General features: G+C 40.9%; 2 long non-coding RNA genes and 1 pseudogene across 2 annotated transcripts; 1 reads left to right on the forward strand and 2 right to left on the reverse strand.

The window, feature by feature from the left end:
- Positions 1–469: 469 nt before the first annotated feature.
- Positions 470–1062, reverse strand: LOC103646699 (uncharacterized). The gene is made up of 4 exons (XR_562386.2): positions 998–1062; positions 848–910; positions 702–773; positions 470–504 (listed from the first exon to the last, which is right to left on the reverse strand). It is a non-coding gene; the product is annotated as an uncharacterized lncRNA (long non-coding RNA).
- Positions 1063–1384: 322 nt separating this feature from the next.
- Positions 1385–2659, forward strand: LOC103646700 (uncharacterized). The gene is made up of 2 exons (XR_562387.3): positions 1385–1845; positions 2146–2659. It is a non-coding gene; the product is annotated as an uncharacterized lncRNA (long non-coding RNA).
- Positions 2660–15170: 12511 nt separating this feature from the next.
- Positions 15171–16894, reverse strand: LOC103646701 (probable manganese-transporting ATPase PDR2; annotated as a pseudogene).
- Between the last annotated feature and the right edge of the window lie 338 nt (positions 16895–17232).

The raw sequence follows: 17232 nt of genomic DNA on the forward strand, positions 1-17232 counted from the left end.
ACTTACACAACTTGAAGGCCATGCAATTGGATTATTGTCTACTTGTCCAAGAACCTTGAAGTTGTTATATGGCCTTATTAGTGGTTCATCATGCACAGATACTAGACTAACACGCACCATCCAAAATTCTTTGCCTAAAGCATCATCTCCAACTTTGGTTTTGGGGTCCTGGCTAAGTACTCTGCCTAAGGCAACCTTCCTGTTTGGATATCTTGTGCTCTTTAAGAAAATATCTGTGGAAACCTACAAGTGAATTTTGGATGTTAGTGGTTAGCAAGTAGCTATAAATATGCAGGATGCATAAAAATTTTTACTAATAAATAGTTACTTGATGGTTCTTATTTGGTGCATAATTAGAGGATTTCCGAGACGTGTAGACTACACTGAGTTTCAAAAGGACCACATTGATCACCTTGGCTGCATTAGTACTGTTGTTTTTACCTTTATTGATGCAGAAACTCTACTAGCATGGAGTGGTTCACGTCGTGACTGTGGTGGCTTGCTCTGCATTTAAAGAACACACATCAGTGAACTACTATGGAACGCAGTTTAGGAAATCTGATGCTTGCTGCTACTTTCAGCGTGTATACACTATCATATAAACTAGATTTCTTTCATGGACAAAAATATGATTGCTTCAGTATGGCCTTAGGGTGGAGTAAATCTATGATTGCAGTTCCTCGTACTCATAATGTACTAACCTTATCCTGAATTTTAGAACATTTGTAGTGTGAGTGCAGTTCCTCGTACTCATCATCTTCGTTTTCATCCTCCTGTAGAGTTATTGGATAAATGACAGCTTGAAAATTTTAAAACTAGGATGGAATTCATGGTAATGCATTCATACCATTGTGTTATTCCGTTCACCAAACATACTAGAATCTTCACTACGAAGTTGACAATAAATTCGCTGTTATAGGGATATATATATATATATAAGATTTAGATATATATGCAAAAAATTAGTAAACTTATATATTTTCATAGAGATACATACTTGTCGTTTCATAGCAGGACGAACATCTGTTGGTGGCGATAAAGGAGCATCTAGATAGCCCTGTAATAGCATAAAAACATTAGGACATAAAAACATCTTATGTCCTAAACCCTAAATATTGAAGATTTCAATAGAAGTGACACTCTGCAAGAGAAACAATGGTTCTTGTGTGCACTTACATCAATCAGGATGTTTCAGGTTATTGAACATTAATAGAACTCCTGGCAAGTGAATGCTAGAATACTTAAATGGTTTCCTCAAACTTAGATTACAGTTAAGATTATATTCTTATGCTAAACATTTTGGTTATTGCGGCGCTTTGTTTTGAAATTTGATAATAATTGGCCATTTATTTTTCAGTTTCATTTTGCTTATATCATGTAAGTTCTCTTTCGGGTGCTGAGTTCCTAGCAAAAGATCTTGGTTTGTTGGTTGAAAATGCTACAGAGGAACAACTTGGCACAACAAGGAAAGTCACGATACATCAGACTACAACAACCCTCATAGCAGATGCAGCCAGTAAAGATGAGATCCAGGCGAGGATTGCATAACTAAAGAAGGAGCTTGCTGAGACTGATTCAGTTTATGATACTGAGAAATTGGCCGAGAGAATTTCTAAGCTTGCCGGTGGTGTTGCTGTTATCAAGGTTGGAGCTGCAACTGAGACTGAGCTTGAGGACCGCCAACTAAGAATTGAGGATGCAAAAAATGCCACTTTTGCAGCTATAGAGGAGGGCATCGTTCCAGGAGGTGGTGCGGCATATGTGCACCTATCTACGGTTGTCCCTAAGATCAAAGAAGCAATTGAGGACCCTGATCAGCGTCTTGGCGCTAATATTATTCAAAAGGTAACTTGGCTAGCATATTTGTAAACTGATCAGTGCTTATGCAGTTAGATGGTATGAACTATATTTGCCAGAGGTCCAATGCTGTTAATATGTTTATCTGTGCTGGTAAATGTGACTAGGACCCATCATCTATTATGTGTGGCACTAAGTTCATGAGTAGACCTATACCATCGTAGTGTGTGTTGCTGGCATTGGAATTTTTTTAAACAATTCAGACTAGTTCTTGTCACAGCAGACACATATACTGGATCCTTTAGAGCAATACATCACGTTTTTACATTATCTTCTCTACTTATGCAGGCATTGGTAGCACCTGCTTCATTGATTGCACACAATGCTGGAGTAGAGGGTGAAGTGGTTGTCGAGAAGATCAAGGAGAGCGATTGGGAGGTGGGCTACAATGCAATGACTGACAAGTACGAGATCCTGATGGAGGCTGGTGTGATCGACCCTGCCAAGGTGACCAGGTGTGCGCTCTAGAATGCGGCCTCAGTAGCTGGAATGGTCCTAACCACACAGGCCATTGTTGTTGAGAAGCCAAAGCCGAAGCCTCAAGTGGCAGAGCCACCGGAGGGAGCCCTTACCATTTAAAATTTAACGTTCTTGAGGCTGCTGTCCAGACGGTTCAGATCAGTTGAGAGGGTAGAACTTTGGTTTGAGAATTTTGGTTCAGATCCACTAGGAGTTGTAGAGTAGGATTGCTATTTTGCAGACGAAGAGTAATTTTACTCTGGTCTGAACTTATCCGAATCAAAGACATTTGCATCACCATTTTTTTAAAATAAGCTCATGGCGATGCTGGATTGTACGAGCATGTACAATAGTAAACTTATATATTTTCATAGAGATACATACTTGTCGTTTCATAGCAGGATGAACATCTGTTGGTGGCGATAAAGGAGCATCTACATAGCCCTGTAATAGCATAAAAACATTAGGACATAAAAATGCTAAGTCCATGCAATCTTTAGTGAGTTAGAAATGGTTCATGCTCAATTCTGTCACTTCTGTGAATTTGATGTGAGAAATTCACAAGGGATAAGCCAAACTTATCCCTTTTAACTCCCTTTCCTCGAGTGACATCAACCCATTCACATTTAAACAGTACCACTGAAAATCTTCCATAATAATCAATCTCTATTATATCAAGAATCCTGCCATAATACAAAATATCTCCAAGTATAGGCTTATTATCACCAGCTGAAGAATAGCTAGAGGTCTTTGCAGTGACAACAACTCCACTATTTTGTGTCGCCTTATCATACCTTTTGGCCCTAAATCTGAACCCACGTATGTTATATGCTCTATGTCTTCTTGCAAACTCCAATGAACCTCGTGCCAACCATCTAATGTCTTCGTTAATGCTGTCAGGTCCATTTTTTTCTTCTAAATGCAAGATCTGTAGACACACAAAAAGAGTGTATATTTATACATGTAAGAAAAACCAAATTCCATTCAATATAAATATCAGATTAGGCTACTTACATGTTGTCTAAACCATTCTGGAAATTCTTTATTCTTGTTGGGACTATGCTTCGTCGCCGAAGGTCTGGTACGAAGAAACAGCTTCGGCTGAAGCTGTCCGCATGTGATGACCGAAGGTTCCTCTTCATGAAGCTTCGGAATTACAAACCGACATAAAAGTAGAATGACCTTTTAGTCCATAAATGTTTGAGTCGCTGTTGTAATCCCTTATGAGGGGCATAATTGTAATTCCTCACAGGCTGTGTCCCGTGTCTATAAATAGTGAACAGTATTCCTTTACTGTTCACGGATTCCTGTATTTGCAATCGCATCATTCGGGAACCAATCTTTGCCAAGGCAAAGGTATAACTGTATTCAATGATTAAATATAATGAGTATATATGATATGGTTCGTTTATGATTAATTTACCTTTGATACTCTATATTTTATGTTATCTTATACAATCTATTAAAATTCAATTACGAAGATTTAACCTTCGTAATCGTATTGTCATCAACCTTCGTCCAAGGTCCATTAATCCCCAAGGGAATAATGCTTCGTTGGACGAAGGACATTAACATTTAACATTTTATGTTGCCTTGTTCTTGATTCATAGCATTTGAGAACAAGTCCCCAACATTGGCGCCCACCTCCGGTGAACTCACTTCCACTTTCCTGAGACAATGGCTTCGTTCAAGAACCAAGCTGGAGCTGCTTCGGCTCCGAAGCTGATTCTCCCGATAACAGGCGGTTCGTGTTCAGAGCCGGTTAACAAGAAACAGAAGAAGGAGGCACAGAGAAGAGTGCAGCATGTTGGAGTGCAGGGACCCTTCATCAAGTCATGATGGTCCCACATTCCAATCACCTTCTCCCAAGAGGATCTTCAGCTCAAGGATTTTCCTCATAACGATGTTATGGTTATTTCTTGCGTTATCAAAGGGTTTCTGGTCCACAATGTCTTGGTTGATACAGGCAGTGCAGCTGATATTATATTTGCTAAGGCCTTCAGACAAATGCAAGAGCCAGAAGACAAAATTCATGATGCTACACACCCTCTCTGTGGCTTCGGAGGAAGACATATTGTAGCACTGGGCAAGATCACCATGCCAGTGACCTTCGGCTTCATCAACAACACCAGAACCGAGCAAGTTATGTTTGACATTGTTGACATGGAATACCCTTACAATGCAATTATTGGTCGTGGCACCCTCAATGCTTTCGAAGCAATTCTTCATCCTGCTTACCTTTGCATGAAGATACCTTCGGATCAAGGACCCATTGCTATTCATGGAAGTCAGGAAGCTACCAGAAGGGCCGAGGGAAACTGGACTGACTCAAAAGCAATCCATAACATAGATGGAGCTAAAGCTTGTGAATAGTACAAATTCAGAAGGGAGAAAGCAGCTTCAGCAGATCAGCCGAAGCCCATGCTCTTATGTGAGGACATAGCAGAGCAGAAGGTGCTGTTGGGCTCTCAATTATCCGAAGAACAGGAGAAAACCTTGATAAGGTTTTTGTTCAACAACAAAGATGTTTTTGCATGGTCAGCCAATGATCTTTGCGGAGTTAACAGGGATGTTATTGAACACTCGCTCAATGTTGACCCATCTTTCAGACCCAGAAAGCAGAGGCTTCGGAAAATGTCTGATGACAAGGCCGAAGGCGCTCGGAATGAAGTCAAAAGACTCCTCAGTGCAGGAGTTATCAGAGAAGTAAAGTACCCAGAATGGCTAGCTAACACTGTTATGGTAAAAAAGGCCAATGGCAAATGGCGAATGTGTATCGATTTTACGGATCTCAACAAGGCCTGTCCGAAGGACGAATTCCCATTGCCAAGGATAGACTCCTTAGTTGATGCAGCAGCTTCGTCAGAGCTTATGAGTCTTCTCGATTGTTATTCAGGCTATCATCAAATTTGGATGAAGAAGGAGGATGAGCCGAAGACCAGTTTCATAACCCCTAGTGGAACATATTGTTACCTTCGGATGCCTGAGGGACTCAAGAACGCCGGAGGAAGTTTCAGCAGAATGACTGCGAAGGTTCTCCAGTCTCAGATAGGCAGAAATGTGCTAACTTATGTTGATGATATCATTGTAAAAAGCACGAAACAAGAAAATCACATTGCTGATTTGCAGGAGACCTTCGCCAGTTTTAGACAAGCTGGTCTAAAGTTGAATCCAGAAAAATGTGTCTTCGGAGTAAAGAAGGGGAAATTTCTTGGATGCTTGGTTTCAACAAAGGGAATTGAAGCTAATCCAAGTAAAATTGAAGCTATACTTCGAATGGAGCCACCAACTACAAAAAAGGGGGCCCAAAGATTGACAGGGAGGCTGGCATCTCTCAATAGATTCATATCCAGATCAGCAGAGAGAAATTTACCATTCTTCGAAGTGCTGAAATCAGCCGAAGTCTTTCAATGGGGACCAAGCCAACAAAAATCCTTCGAGGAACTGAAGCAATATTTGATAGATTTAACAACATTAACTCCACCAACGCCAGGGGCTCCTTTGTTATTATATGTGGCAGCTTCGCATTCAGCGGTAAGTGCAGCACTTGTCCAGGAGAAGCTTGATGGCCAAGTCAAGAAGCAGGTCCCAGTGTATTTTGTATCTGAAGTTCTTAGCATATCAAAGAAAAACTATACAGAATTGAAGAAGGTGTTATATGCTGTTTTGATGGCATCCAGGAAGCTTCGGGATTACTTTCAAGCATACAATATTGTTGTTCCTTCTTCACAACCGTTGAAGGATATTATGAGAAATAGAGAAGCTACTGGACGGATTGGAAAATGGGTTGCAGAGCTCAATGAATTTTGCATTGATTATGTGCATAGATCCTCGATCCAGTCTCAAGCGTTGGCAGATTTCATTGCTGACTGGACGCCAGGGGCTCAGGATGAAGAAACAAATAAAGATGCCAAAGTATGGACAGTGTTTTGCGATGGGTCTTGGGGAACCTTTGGAGCAGGAGCAGCCGCTGTGTTGGTCTCACCATCCAAAGTTAAAACTTGTTATGCAGCAAGACTCGATTTTAGTTGTACTAACAATATTACTGAGTACGAAGCCCTGCTTTTGGGCCTTCGGAAGTTAAAAGCAATGGGAATCAAAAGGGTCATTCTTAAAACTGATTCCCAGGTTGTTTCGGGTCATATCGACAAGAGTTGTAAGGCTAAAGATCCGAAGCTTGAAAAATATCTAGACACGGTCCGAAGGATTGAAGCTTCCTTCGAAGGATTTTCTGTCAAAAATATCCCTTGAGGACAAAATGAGCATGCTGATTTGCTAGCTAAGTCAGCAGCACAGGGGCTGCCCTTACCTTCGGATGTGTTCTTCGAAACAATAAAAGCACCTTCAGTGGAACTTCTTGAAAGAGCAGTCCTCAATATATCTCCTGTTTATAGTGAAGACTGGAGAACTGAGATTATCTCTTACCTTCAGGGTAATTTCCTTTCAGATGACGAAACTTACAACAGGAGGATAGAGGCAAGAGCTCGTCCATATGTCATGATAGAAGGGGAGTTGTACAAGCATGGAGTTTGTGCTCCATTACTCAAGTGTTTATCTAGAGCCGAAGGCATAGAATTGATGAAAGAAATACATGCAGGCCTGTGTGGATCTCACATTGGATCTAGGCCGTTACTTGGAAAAGTTTTCCGTCAAGGGTTTTATTGGCCGAAGGCAGCTTCGGATGCAGCGGAATTAGTTCAAAAGTGCGAAGGTTGTCAGAAATGTGCAAGAGATCAAAAACAACCTTCGTCCCTAACTCAGCTGATACAACCCATCTGGCCATTGCAAAGGTGGGGCCTTGACTTGTTAGGTCCGTTACCACCGGCCCAAGGAAACTTAAGATATGTTGTAGTGGCTGTGGAATATTTTTCTAAATGGATTGAGGCAAAGCCTTTAGCCACAATAACTTCGGCCACCATTCAAAAGGTTTTCTGGCAGAATATTGTTTGTCGTTTCGGAGTACCAAAGGCCATCACTGTAGATAATGGAACACAGTTTGACTCCGAAGCTTTCAGAGAATTATGTGATCAAATTGGCACAAAGATCCATTTTGCATCAGTCAGGCATCCGGAGTCAAATGGACTCGTTGAAAGAGCCAATGGCATCATAATGACAGGAATAATGAAGTTAATCTTCAATCAACCCAGGGGAAAGTGGCCAGATCAATTAATCAAAGTGGTATGGAGCCACAACACAACAACATCAAGGTCAACAGGCTTTACTCCATTCAAATTATTGTTTGGTGACGAAGCAATAACCCCGGAAGAAGCTAAAACTGGATCAATAAGAGTAGTAGCTTCGGCAGAATCAGATCCTGAAGCTGATTATTCTGTGGAAAAAGATGCTATAGAAGGGATCAGGCTTCAAGCTGTGGAGAACATCAATAAATATCAAGCCGAAACAATCAAATGGCGTGATAGAAAGGTTCGGCTAAAGAATATTGAGCCAGGACATTTGGTGCTTCGGAGAGTGGCTAACCCAGATACAGTGGGCAAGTTGCAGTTGAAATGGGAGGGACCTTTTTTGGTAGTATCTTCGTCAAGACCCGGTTCATACAGATTGAAGGATATGGACGTCAACGACATTCCTAGATCTTGGAATGCGGATGAGCTTCGGCGATATTATGTATAACTTGATGTAATTTTTTATATTTTTTATTTTTTCTTTCATGGCACCCTTTTCCTTTCTGAAGGGGGAGAAAGGTTTTTAATGGGGCCATCACATGTAATTTCCTTTTTTAGCTTTATAAGAGCAAAATCCCCCAAAGATGTAAATGTAAAAGCTGAGAACGCACCATCGAGTGCCGGAAAGTAAAAGGCGAAGAAGCTCCAAAGACGTTCCTAAGGGAATGCAGAGCTTACAGCGAAAAATAAACGTTGATTCCGCCGAAAGTAAAAGGCAAAGAAGCTCCAAAGACGTTCCTAAGGGAATGCAGAGCTTACAGCGAAAAGTCAACGCTGATTCCGCTGAAGTAAAAGGCGAAGAAGCTCCTAAGGGAGGCTTACAGCGAAAAGTCAGCGCTGATATGTGATTGTTTCTAAGGAAATAACGGTTGTGATTATGGCTTCGGATATGTGTTTGGACATTCATTTGCACATCACATTACATCATAACATTTGCATTCATAAACATTCATCCAGGCATATGTAGGATAACCATCATCATAGCATAAGTGGTTGCTTCGGCAAAAAGGAAAAAACTGTCTTTTGTACTTCGTCGTGTACGAAAAGAAGAGCTTCGGAAAAAAGGAAAAGTTGTTTTTTATGCTTCGCTGTGTACGAAAAGAAGGGAAGGTGTTTTTTCGCCTTCGGCTCAAAAAGATAATTTCGTCCACATCAAAGCGTCTCTCATACATTAATGGAAGGGTAAGAGCATATTACAAGGTATGAACAGAATTCATTAAGAACAGTTTAGTCATATTTACAAAAGTTATTTCAAAAGTTTCTTGAGTTTGTCTACAGTCTACTCCTACTGATCTTCATGAGGCCTCAGCTTCGGCGTCATACTCTTTAAACATCGGTCTCGGCTTCGTCATCCTACATGAATTAAGTTGTTGTGGGTCAAAACCAAGCTTGAAGGAAAAGGTAAGCACAAGGTATGATTTCTTACTGGTTCAAGATGACTCCGAGCTTCGTCTCCAGCCTTTTCTCGCCCGCCTTTTGTCCATATCATTTTTACAAATCTATTAGAAATGCTTCGGGCGAGGTCAGGAATATCATCTAAAATTGATGGTGATAGAGTGAAATTGGGCCTATTAACAATTTTTCCATGGTCGCAGCCAGCCTTCAGAAAAGCTGCAGCAGTGCCCCGAGAAGCTACCTAGGCACAGAAGTCACCGTGCCCGGCTATAACTTCGTCAAGCTCATCAATTTCACCCTCAATATGTTCGAAGGTCTTTGGTAAATCTTCAGTTGACGGGGTGAACTTCCCACTGCTGGCCCCGACTGAGTGGAAGATTTTTCTCAGTCGTTGAATACATTTATTGCTAAACTCCAAACATTTGTCTTGAAGGCTTGCCAATAATTTTTTCAAATCTGAATTTTGTTGGACTTCGGCTTCAAGTTTCGTATTAAGTTCTTGCTTTTCTTTTTCAAACTGTTCAGATTGGCAGAGAAGCTTCATATTCAATTCTGCTACTTTAGCTTCGGCTTCTGCCAATAAGCTTTCAGTTGTCTGAAGCTCGAAGTTTTTCTTTTCAAAAGTAGCTGATTGCTCTTTTATTTTGCTCTCTAAATTTTCAATTATAACCTCGTGTTTTTTGTCTTCTAGATCTTGCTGCATTTTCAAAGCCTTGCTCAACAGCATACTCTGCATGTAAACAACCTTCGTTAGACATGTCTTCATTATTAAAAACAATAAAAGTCAAGGGAAAAGTAGTTCACCTTGAAATTGGAATAAAATAAACTACCAACGATATGTTGTCGTCGGTAGCGGCTAATGTCCGTTTCCAGCTTCGGAAAACCGATACTCTTTGATAGAGTACCGATAACCTTAGCTCCAGTTTGATCCCAGATACATTCTAATTTTTCATCGTCAATACCCCCGAAGAGGAGTGCTCCTGGTTTATATCCGCAAGATTTGGCATATTCTTTAAGCTCTTCTATTTCGGTCTTTGACAATTCTTGTCCAACTAAATTTTGAAACATGAAGGCTTCGTCCTTTGAAGCTTCGTCAGCAATTTCCTTTTCTTTCTCAGACACTGCGGCCATGGCCTCTTCGGCGGCAGTAGTGGCTTCTTCTGTGGCCATGTTTAGCAGCATTTTGTCGATGTGTTCGATTGTGCTTGCCAAATTCAAATCTTCAGTTGAGGTAGCTGTGACTTCAATATTTGTTATTTCCTCAGCCGCTGGTATCTTCTAAGCTGAAGCTCTCGATGGTGTCTTGTCAATGACTTCTGTCACTGCGATGATTCTTTGTCTCTTTGTTTTAGTTGTTTTCTTCGTTTTTTCGGGCTCCTTTTCCTTCTGAAAAAACTTTGTCAGTTGAGGCCCCAATGGACTTAGCTTCGCAGGCAGGGATTCAGTCATTACCTTCAAAATCTCTTCCACGTCAGTGGCAGAGCGTGATGCGGGAGTCTCCTCTTCGTCGGATACTTTTTGCTTCGGAGATGATACTTTCCTCTTCTTCGGAATATTCTTTTTTTTGGTGGTTCTTTCTCATCTTCATTTAAAGCTTCGGCTACCCTTTTCCTTTTCCGGCCTTCGACACCTTTATTCAGATTTTCGTAGTCAGGGTATTCAAAACCCAGGGCGTCCAGCACTCGATTCAGTCTTCGCTTCGGACGGGTACCGAAGGCCGCAGTCATCAACTGATCCTCTTTTTTGGAGTAATTACCGAGTATTTCATTGCACATTATTTCAATTGTGTCCAGCCACTCTTGGCAAGGTGTTTTAAAATATTTCTTAGACTTGTAATAGTAAGGTAGCCGCACAAGTTCCCCTTCTTTCTTCTCCCCCTCTAGCTTTGGCATTTCCCATTCTTTTAAGGTAGGAAAAACCCTGAAAGCCCAAAACTCTTGAACTAGGTCTCTTGTGCTGATATGCTCTGAAATAATTTTAAACTCAGCCAACGCTTTTTGGGTTGGACCTTCTGGTGTCATGTTGCAATGAGGTCGGGTTTCTCCGAAGATTAGTTCAAGCGGACTCTGCACAAGCTTCTCCTTGTTGTCATCAACCTTGACGTAGAACCATTCCGATTTCCAGCCTGCCGGCCACTTGCTTCGATAGCTGATGACAGGAAACTTTGTGGTTTTTCGATAGGCAAAATTATAGCAACCAAAGTTATCATGCAATCCATCTTTTCTAGCCTTCGTCTGATAATGCAGCTCATGAACTCGACAAAAGCTGTCGGCAAACGGCTCCACCGCCTGGCTTCGGAGGGCCCAGATATAGACGCTAAGCCTAACGATAGCGTTAGGAGTCAGCTGATGAAAGTAGATCCCAAACCTCTTCAATACATCTGCAATAATCCCATGTAGGGGGAATCTCAACCCAGCCTTTAGAAAGCTCTTGAAAATGACTATTTCATCCTTCTCTGGCTTCGGGGTAGTTTCTTCCCCCCCGAAGCGTAGTAGCTTCTTCTGACTTTCACTGTAATAACCCGACTTCACCACCTTGGAGAGATCAGCCTTCGAAACAGTCGACTTTCCGAAGTCCAAGTGGCTGGGCTTACTTGGCATGGCAATACGATAATCATCTTCGGAATCAGTTTCCTCAATGTTTCCTTCTTCCGCTTCGGCAGTCGTCTGTTCTGTCTCAGCAATGGGGATTTCTTCCGGGGTTACCAGTCCGGATCGTTGCATCGCTTCGGAGATGGGAACAGTCTCCGATCCTTCAGCTTCGCCTCCCTCACCACTACACCAAAATAGTAAATTTCCTAGAGCCTAAACCCTAGGAAGTTAGGCCTAAACTCTAGGAAGTTAGCTAAACTCTCGGAAGTTAAGTCATCCCGTCGGAAGTTTGGCTCTCGAAAATTTTTTGTCGGAAGTTAGCTTAACTTCCTAGAGCCCTCTAGAAAGTTAGCTAACTTCCTACAGCCAAAAAAGTCTCTCGGAAGTTAGTAGATTCTCGGAAGTTAGTAGCTTCACGCCGTCAGCGCCGTCAGCTGACTAACTTCCTACGACTAACTTCCTACGGCTGACCGTAGCCCCTAGGAAGTTAGTTGGCTAACTTCCTACGGCTGACTGTAGACCCTAGAAAGTTAGTTGGCTAACTGACTACGGCTGACTATAGCCCCTAGGAAGTTAGCTGGCTAACTTCCTACGGCTTAATAAGCCTCTAGGAAGTTAATTTGACCAGCATTACAAATGTTGTTTATTTTTATTTTACACCACATTCCACAACATAACAAATATATCAATAGCTATACAGCACAACATATTTTCACATAAAACATCTCACACACAATCACATAACAATATTTAAATCCATAGTCTTCAATTACATCACAAAAGTCTCATCCATAGTTATAATAAGATACATCTCATCATCTAGTACTAATAAGAGACAATATCTCATACATAGTCATAATAAAAGTATCAAGTATCAGAACGCAATAACATGGAAGCTCACTATCGCCAATCACCATCGGGTTACAGTGACGAGTGATGGTCGATACCTCCACTAGTGAAGAGGGTTTTGACAAAGTCTAACCTGTCTTCTTTTTCATGCGTCGGCAAGGTAGCAGGAGGGGTCTAATATACATGTACACATGACATTTGCTGAGTTACATCATAATATAACTAACAACAAGTAAATGATGATGAATTTGCATACCTGATGTTCGGTAGATGGAGATGTAGGTATAGGTGGAGGTGAAGACCAAGGATAATGAACAGGAGGTGGGGGGCACCGGGACATGTATCCCTTGGGCCTGTGCTAGTTGCTACAAATTTGTCAAACTCATTCACATCAGTGTTTTAAATCAATACATATCTTAAAGTGAAAGTTATTATCTTTTGAAAGCTATTATCTTCACAACCACAATGCTGGACAGTTAGAATTTGGACGGTCCCTTTACATCAAATAATCTAGAAGTTTTTTGCTTTGTTTTGGCATATGACTTTTATGGAAGTACACTGAAAAAAGAATAACAGAATACTAGATAGAATGGCTATAGGCAAACATGATTAACATCAACAGAAACTTACAGGCATCTCAGGAAGCAATTTATATGCAAGAGACAAGACCCGAGAACCTTGCCGTGTGTATTTCTTATATGTCTCCACATATGCAGCAGGTAAATCAACTAATTTCTCTTGGATGGTCTCTAGTGCACCCTGAAGATCACAAAGTATAAGACACATGGATATATCTAGAAAAGAAAAGATCAAATTAAACAAGATCTTGGAAAAAAAAAATTAAAAGTAATCTCATAGGACCACCAAACAGAGAAGCAATTTGACTCACAAGTTCTTATGGACTGGGGAAAAACATGCCTTCTTGTTATCCAAATTACGAAACTCAACAGATATTGTGATTTCACTTTTTTTGCCAGCTGCCATATTCACCCTTTTAACAGCTACTCTAATGTAGACTGATCCAACCATAGTTTCAAATGGAACATTGGTTGCATCATTAGCTCACTGAGGTCCCTATGTTATTGCATTTTTTTCCTGAAGACTCGACATTGTTGGTTTGGGAAAATTCTAGAAAATGATTTCCTTTAGTTAGCAGAAAAAGAAAATGGAACTCCCATGGTAATTTCATTGAACAAATTGAGTTTATATACCGGCAAATAAAGATAATAAGTATACCAAAAATAATAATAATAGTAACTAGAAAATTTGAGATGAAACTTTTCAAAGATTTGCTCAAACTGCAGATGACCAAGATGAACTCAGCTTTCAACTTTAAACAAATAGAGATCGTGTGGCCAAATGTAAGGGAGCATGGAAGACATATCTGCTCTCAATATAAATCTCGTGAAATTTTTTTCCTATTTCCGGAGGAATAGTATAGACTACAGAAAATTGTCTTGTGATTTGCTCCAGACCTCAAACGGTAAATATTCAATGTATCAAAACCCTATATATGTAGTTCATTTTGGTTCCTCCAAAGTACAAATATCTTGGAACAAGAGAAATTACTATGTTTCATTATGTTACAACTACGATCACATTTACATAAGGCCAAAAGCGTATGTTTCTGAACTACCCCAAATAGGAACACTATATTAACAAAAAAAGGGGTAACAACTTGTGTAAACCCAGGAGACCAAAGTTTCATCATTGGATCTCTCAGAATTCTTACCTTAATGAAAGCATAAAATTTCTGCTGAATACAGACGATAACATACATTCTCTTCAAGTGAGAAGCAAAATGGTATCTGTGCACAATTTGAACAGGTTGACCACCAGGCCTGTGATGAGAGAAAATATGAATTAGCACGTACAATTTAATACTGCTCGCAGTGGAACAAGAAAAGCAGTAATAACTAATAAAAAAACTCGACCTACGGGTTAAACAGCCTCCGAGCATTGTATTAAGAAGACCTTCTCACACAGGTCGAAAAAAACCCGAACCCCTGCCCCACCCATACACAACGGTGCCGTAGCCCATGTGAGAACAACCACGACCGGGACCATGCCTTAAGACTTGTGCTTTGGCGTGGGACACACGAGTGATTTATTTAACAGCCTAAAGTTCTCTTCCACAGGGAGTCAAACTCACGACTAACTCAGGACTTGAGGACTGCTACTTATACCACCTAACCAAATCAGCTAGATGTCCTTTCGCGCAGTAATAACTAATAACCACATGAGATATTATTTCCTAGTGACAACAATAAAATTGGATTTTATGATTTCATCACGTTCACTCGATCATAAGCTCACTTGCTTACACATTTATGTAGGTTAATACATATAACAGCTTACTTTTTGGACATGGCCTTCTCATCAGATGTGTAGATCCAGTATATGCCCTTTATAGCAGCCTTTTCTAGGGATCACCAACCTTTCTTAACATGAAAGGTACCCTCAAACTTTTCAAGATTATTACTAGGTTATACTTCAGACCTTCTAAAAAGTCGTTAGTCATTAGATAATTTCAAAACACATACCAGCTTGTTGTCAACAAATACCAATGCATGGCAACTGGAAAGCACTTCTTGAGTTCGGAGAGGCAGCTTATTTGCATCAGATATTAAGTCATCACCTTCCGATGTAACAATACCTTGAAATTCCTGAAACACAAGGTTTGTCATCCAGCTCTTGTTGTTGAATAAGGAAATAAACTAAGCATATAGCTTACCATATCATCTGATGTCAGAGTCCCTATCTTATCAAAGCAGCATATGTCAACCTGATCAAAGAGAGCTCTTAAAAAGCTTGAAACGAAAGCCGAAACAGGGAATTATAAGGTTTCCTTACTAATCCTCCCAGCAAATGGTATTATGAATGGCTCTGTGCCAGAAAATACCATGCCGAGCCAATGCAATTAAAGATGTATTGACTGCTATGGAGAGCTCCATTAGTAATTCCGGTGGTATCACAGAAGTAATAATCAACGAAAAACTCAATAAAAGTTTATATCTGCTCCTTGTTGGGTCATCTAATCCCTATACACAGATAAAACAACAATCGAATAGAATGCTCGGCAGCAAAAATGAACTAAATAATAGGATAAAAACAATGATTCACTCTATAAATATATAGTTTCTGGTGTTACCTTCACAAGCACATAACCGGACGCAATGATTGCAAAGAAAAGCAAAAAGAGTATAAATAGGCCACTTTCTTTGTTATTTGCAGTAACCTGTTAATTTCATTAAAATGCAACCATCAGATTTTCATGACTTCAGATAATTTATTTTCAATACTGAAGAAAAAGATGGTACCCTCTCTGTTGAAAATAAGATAGTCCTCATCAATTTCCCTTGGCTAGTTTCAAATCCAGTCCTCAATACAAAAGCTAGACAGCCACCACCAGGTGATTGAAGATTTACAGACTACAAAACTAAACATGTAAGCAACGAAATTGGGCACAGACAGCTAGCTCAGAAGATGTATCTACCTTATCTGCAGTGTGTCGCAATACTTTAGTACCACCAAATAGGATATGGTTCTTATCTCGCCTTATAGATAGCATATCATCAGGACCACGTCCAGCAATTGAAACCTATCAGCAGATGTGGTCAGAGGCATGGTTTTAAAGGAGGGGGCGTCCGCGGCGGACGGGGCCGGGGGCGGCGGGGGCGGTGGCGGGCGTGGCCGGAGGCGGGGGCGGCTGATGGCGTGGTCGGCGGCGGGCGGCTCCAATGAAGAGACAGACGCGAGAGAGAACGGGTTGAGAAAGGAGAGAAGAGATAGTTGTGGAGAGGTTTAAAATAAAACAATAACTTCCTAGAGTAAAGCCGTAGTAAGTTACGTGACGGCTGTAGGAAGTTAGCTTTTCATTTGACTGGTCAAAAGCTGAAATCTAACTTCCTAGAGGAGGCCGTAGGAAGTTAGATGGGCAGCTAACTTCCTAAAGCCGGCCGTAGGAAGTTAGCTTTTTGTTTTACTGGTCAATAGCTGAAACCTAACTTCCTAGAGGATGTCGTAGGAAGTTAGCTAACTTCCTACGGTTTTTTAACTTCCGACAACTTTTATAAAATACCGTAGGAAGTTATGTTTATTTCCTAGAGCTACCAGTTGCCTCTCGGAAGTTATTTATTTCCTACGGTTTGTTATAAAAGCTGTAGGAAGTTAAAAAACCGTAGGAAGTGTATGATTTTGGTGTAGTGCACGTTCAACCCTAGCGGTAGAACGCACTCTGGCTATTTAACTCTGAATTTTTTGGGAACTAAATGCTTTTTCTTCCGAAGCTTTTTCTTCTGACGAAGTAGGCTTCAAACTGGAGCTTCGTCTGATTCTGAGAGTCAAGCTTCGGCTATGGTTAAAAATTTTGGCAGCAAAACAGTGCAAATAGCAATGAATGCTGTGGTAACTTCACACCTACCCGTCTGTTTATATAGTGATGCAGGTAAGAAGGCGAATCGCCAGGATTTTTACACCAGGCGAACAGCTGGCACCCACTGAACACTGGGCCACAGAACCCGAGAAGGTGAATCGCCAGGACACGTGTAACTGCTGCATGGCGGGTCCACCTCGCGCTCAGATTATTTTAATCGTTTCTCGGCAACGAGCCCAGGGAAGATGTTTTTTGGACCTTCGGCTTCCCGAAGCCTAAGATACTTTTTTCACGGATCAAGCTCGTTACGAAAAACAATCTAGCACCGCGAAGGGGCTACTGTTGGGACTATGCTTCGTCGCCGAAGGTCTGGTACGAAGAAAAAGCTTCGGCTGAAGCTGTCCGCATGTGATGACCGAAGGTTCCTCTTCATGAAGCTTCGGAATTACAAACCGACATAAAAGTAGAATGACCTTTTAGTCCATAAATGTTTGAGTCGCTTTTGTAATCCCTTATGAGGGGC

The sequence above is a fragment of the Zea mays genome, chromosome 2 (genome assembly GCF_902167145.1).
Source record: "Zea mays cultivar B73 chromosome 2, Zm-B73-REFERENCE-NAM-5.0, whole genome shotgun sequence".
NCBI classification, from domain to species: domain Eukaryota; kingdom Viridiplantae; phylum Streptophyta; class Magnoliopsida; order Poales; family Poaceae; genus Zea; species Zea mays.